The sequence below is a fragment of the Prionailurus bengalensis genome, chromosome A1 (genome assembly GCF_016509475.1).
Source record: "Prionailurus bengalensis isolate Pbe53 chromosome A1, Fcat_Pben_1.1_paternal_pri, whole genome shotgun sequence".
Classification (NCBI taxonomy): Eukaryota; Metazoa; Chordata; class Mammalia; order Carnivora; family Felidae; genus Prionailurus; species Prionailurus bengalensis.
Window position 1 is genome coordinate 90,782,878 of NC_057343.1, and position 4,743 is coordinate 90,787,620.

A 4,743-nucleotide genomic window follows, 5' to 3' on the forward strand; every position below is an offset into this window, starting at 1 on the left:
AGCCTGAGGGTCAGACACGTGGTCCTGCCTGCCCAGGCCATCTCAGCCCAGCCGGAGTCTCCTCTCTCGGCTTCTGGCTCAGTAATTCATCACTGTGACCAAACAAAAACTGACAAAGGACGAAGTGATGCCTTCGATCCTGCTAAAAGGCAGCCACCCCAGCAGCCTGTGCCCACTCAGCACTGGCCCCAAGTACCACCCGAATTCCTGGACAGAGACTTTGGCTTCCCAGGCTGGCTAGGTACCAGGAAGTTGAGACGTCGTCTGAATCCTGAGCCTGGTGCCAACAGGCAGCAGGGAAATGAGTGAGGGGCCTGAGGCCAGGGGGGGCTGGGTTTCCATCCCAGCACCACCCCTCACTCCTCATTAGCTGGAACAAGTTCACTGGGCAAAGAGTTCACTTCTCTGAATTTCACTTTCCTCACCTGCAAAATGGGTGCAATAGTCCCTATTCCTGGGGGTCCTCAGGGAGAATTAAATGCCAGCTTCTGGACCATGACCAAACCTGAGCTGGTTTGTCTCTCATTGTGCCTCTCTCGATGGGGATTTTCACAGTACTGCCTCGGTGGACCCCAGGCTCACTCTCACCTAGGTGGCCCCAGGCTGGGCCAGAACCACAGGCCTGCGCTCCCCATGCCCCTGCCACTACTTCCCTAAGGCCACACTGCCAGGAAAAGGGGGGGAGGACGTCTGTTTCCTTCCTCTAGTGGACCTAGAGTGGAGAGCAGCCTGGCCACTTTCATTTTCAAGGTTCCCAGTATATTAAAAATGAGGAAAGTTGCAGTAATTTGGATGTAATTTAAATGCCCACACACAAAAAATCATGATACAATACTTGTTATTGACAAGATAATCGCAGTACTCAATACATTTTCCGGTGGATCACTAGCGGTGCAGTGTGTGTGGGACACACACTCAAAGTCGCCAGACAGCCATCTACTTCTTGTAATCTTCTGAAGCTGGGGCTGTACCCTCAAAGTCTGAGTTTCTAGAAAAAAAAAAACATAACCAAACACAATGCAGAACAACCTTCACCAGATCCCATTAAAAACAAAAACAAAAACAAAAACAAAAACAAAAATGGGGAGTGCCTGGGTGGCTCAGTAGGTTATGTGTCCAACTCTTGATTTCGGCTCAGGTCATGACCTCATGGTTCGTGAGATTGAGCCCCGCATTGGGCTCTGTGCTGACAGCTCAGAGCCTGCTTGGGATTCTCTCCACCCTTCCCCTGCCTCTCTCCCTCTCAAAATAAATAAATAAACTTTAAAAAATTTTAAAAACAATTTTAAGTAGGGACCAGGGGACATTTTTAGATGTTTGGGAATATTTGAATAGGGTAGGATATGGGATTGTTTTACAGAATTACTCTCTATTGACTTTTTCGTCATGATACAGGAGAACAGCCCAAAGGGTCATCAAATGGTTCCCCCCCAAAAATCCTTAAAATTAAAGCAATAGACAAGTAAAGGATTCATGACCAAGTGTTAACCACGATTCAACTCAAGTGGTGGGGTGCAAGTGCTCATTGTGCCATTCCTTCAACTTTTTCTTTTTTATTTTAATTTTTTTAATGTTTTTTTAATTTTATTTTTGAAAGTCAGAGTGCAAACCAGGGAGGGGCAGAGAGAGAGGAAGACACAGAATCCAAAGCAGGCTCCAGGCTCTGAGCTGCCAACACAGAGCCTGACATGGGGCTCGAACCCACGAACCGGGAGATCATGACCTCAGCCAAAGTTGGACGTTTAACCAACTGAGCCACCCAGGCGCCCCCAACTTTTTCTTATACTCAGTTTTCTGTTAAGAAAGATGAAAAGTTTGAACTGCCAATTCAATGTTTTGTACATTTTTCTACATAAGATGCTGTTATGCTGTGTCCCTGCTGGCAGTGGGTCACCTGGTGCCTGAGTTTGCAAGATGCTGGCCAGCCTGGGCATCCACGCATTCAGGATGGCTGGCTCTGCTTGATGCCTGGCTGGGGTGGGGAGTGCACGGCAGTCTTCACCCAGGCCACAGGTTCCTGTGCTTCCACTAACAATAACAGGGAAAGGGGGGAGGGATGGTGGTAGCTACAGCTTCCAGGACCCCACCATCCAATTTGCATGTCAGAGCTAATGAGGGAGAGGTCACTAGGTCCACTTCACAGAGGAAAACTTACCCCGGAGGGGACAGGGGCTTGGAGCAGTCACACACTTAACATGTGTCCAAGCAGGGACTTGAGCCAGGAGCACTCTGGTAAACCACTCTCTGAAAAATAAGAAAAAGAGAGGGAAAGACAGAGACAGAGAGAGAGACAGAGAGAGGGAAAGGGAGGAAAGGAGGAAGGGAGGAAGGGAGAAAGCCTGGAGTCATAGTGTGCCAATTTCTGTGGTGTAAATATTACCTTCCATCATGGCCAGTTTCAAGGGATCGATAGTTTAACAAGAGGCTTGCAAAATCCCTGAATACTTAACAGTCAGCAGCACTGATGTCAATCCAGTCCTGGGTGTCTGTCTCAGAAGCCCCTACTATTTTCTTTGTCAAGATCTGCTATACATTGGGGTGCCTGGGTGGCTCAGTCAGTTAAGCGCTGACTTCAGCTCAGGTCATGATCTCATGGTTTGTGAGTTCGAGCCCTGCACTGGGGTCTGTGTTGACAGCTCAGAGTCTCAAGCCTGCTTCTGATCCTGGGTCTCCCTGTCTCTCTGCCCCTCCCCCACTCATGCTCTGTCTCTCTCTCCCTCAAAAAAAATTAACATTTAAAATAAAATTTAAAAATATTTGCTATACATTGGTTATCTGCACACCACTTCTACAATTCTGCCACCTCTGTGTTCCACCTATTATTAAATATTTTTCTCTAAGACACTACACTTTGAAAAAACATTTTTTAATGTTTATTTATTTTTGAGTGAGAGACAGAGAGGCAGAGTGCAAGCTGCGGGGAAGCAGAGAGAGAGAGGGAGACACTGAATGCGAAGCAGGCTCCAGGCTCTGAGCTGTCAGCACAGAGCCCATGTGAGGCTTGAGCCCGTGAACCGTGAGACCATGGCCCAAGCCAAAGCTGGACACTCAACTGACTGAGCCACCCAGGCACCCCAAGACACATCACTTTTCAATGGCAGTTGACATTACTATCATTGAAAAGCAAAATCACTTGCTAAAACAAATACGATAATATTAAAGCAAACATTTAATTATTAAAATAAAAATGTTTTTTGCACTTCCTGAAATACCCTTTCCATGTGCTGGCCCTGGTGACCCAGAGGCTGCACTCTGGGGACCTGGGGACTGTCCTTCCACCATCTTCCTTCACAGCCATTGCCATGGCATGCCACTGGGTCCTTCAAAAGGAGGAGACAGCAAATCTGATATGAATGTGAAAATGCCCAGCCAGTGTTCAAACATGTCTCTTATACAGTCCAGATGTCCCCAGCAGGGCTCTTCCCCTGTAGCATTTCTTCGGACTTCAGGGTCACAGTGTGTTCCTTGTGGATACTAGAGGATACTAGAGGATACACTGTGTATCCTCTAGGTTAGCCTGTCCCATGGGGTTGGACTGGGTTTCCACAATTTCATCTGTGGCCATAGTTTGGCAGGAGGGAGGGGACAGGATGTTGATAATCAGCAGCAGTGGCAGGGACAGCCAATATGGACCAAGACCTTCAGGGGACAGAGCCCCAGCAGGGAAACAAAAAGAGAGGCTCATTCAGGGCTGAAGGGAGAACCAAAGCTAACTCCGTGCCTACCCTATGATGCAGTCATTCCACTCCAGAGTATATACTCTCAGAGAAGTGTGCACCTGTCCACCAAAAGATACACACAGTCTTCAAAACAGCTCTGCTCAGAATAGCCCCAGATGGAAATCAATAGAAATCCCCATCAACAGGAAAACGGGCAAATCAATTGCAGAATACTATACAGCAAATACAGAGAGGCACCTCCTACTACTACATGCAAAAGAAGAAAGAATCTCACAAACATAATGTTAAGAAAAAGAAACCAGACAACAAAGAGTATGCATTGTGTAATCACACATTGTAATCTATTTCAATAAAGTCCAAAAACAGGCAAGCTACCCTATGGTACCAGAAATCAGAATAGTGGGGTGCTAATGACTGAGAAGCCCAGAAAAGCTTCAGCGGTGCTGGTAATGTCCTCCACCTTGATCTTGATGGTGGTTACAATGGCATTTTTCACTTACTAAATATCTGTTGAGCTGTATATACAGACTTTTTTTTTTGCAAACTTTGGGGCACCTGGGTAGCTCAGTTGGTTGAGCATCTGATTTAGGCTTAGGTCATAATATTGCAGTTCGTGAGTTTGAGCCCCGCATGAGGCTTGCTGCTATCAGTGCAGAGCCCACTTTGGATCCTCTGTCCCCCTCTCTCTCTCCCCTCTCCCGCTCATTCTCTCTATCTCTCTCTCTTAAAATAAATAAAAAGTTAAAAAAGAGATTTTTTGCACTTTAGTAGAGGTATGTTATATTTCAATATAATATTTAATAAATAAGTGTAAGAAAAAGGCATAAAATACCAATATAGTGCTAGATGAAGAGAATGAGAAATAGAATGGCATCTATAACCAGCATTGTTGAATGATTAAGAAGCACAGGTACACCAAACAATACCACACATTTGGGGTGAACACAAGAGATCTACATTAAGCGCATTCATATGGTTACCTGTGGGGAGGCAAGGGGAGTGAGGGGTAGTGATAAAGGAAACCATAAATAATAAGTTAAGATCAGGGCCTTACTAGGACCAG

The 4,743-nt window shown here is 46.2% G+C and overlaps 1 long non-coding RNA gene across 1 annotated transcript; it reads right to left on the reverse strand.

Annotated features, from left to right (window-relative positions):
• Positions 1 to 821: 821 nt before the first annotated feature.
• On the reverse strand, positions 822 to 2,545 carry LOC122471714. The gene is made up of 2 exons (XR_006294254.1): positions 2,156 to 2,545; positions 822 to 988 (listed from the first exon to the last, which is right to left on the reverse strand). It is a non-coding gene; the product is annotated as an uncharacterized LOC122471714 (long non-coding RNA).
• Between the last annotated feature and the right edge of the window lie 2,198 nt (positions 2,546 to 4,743).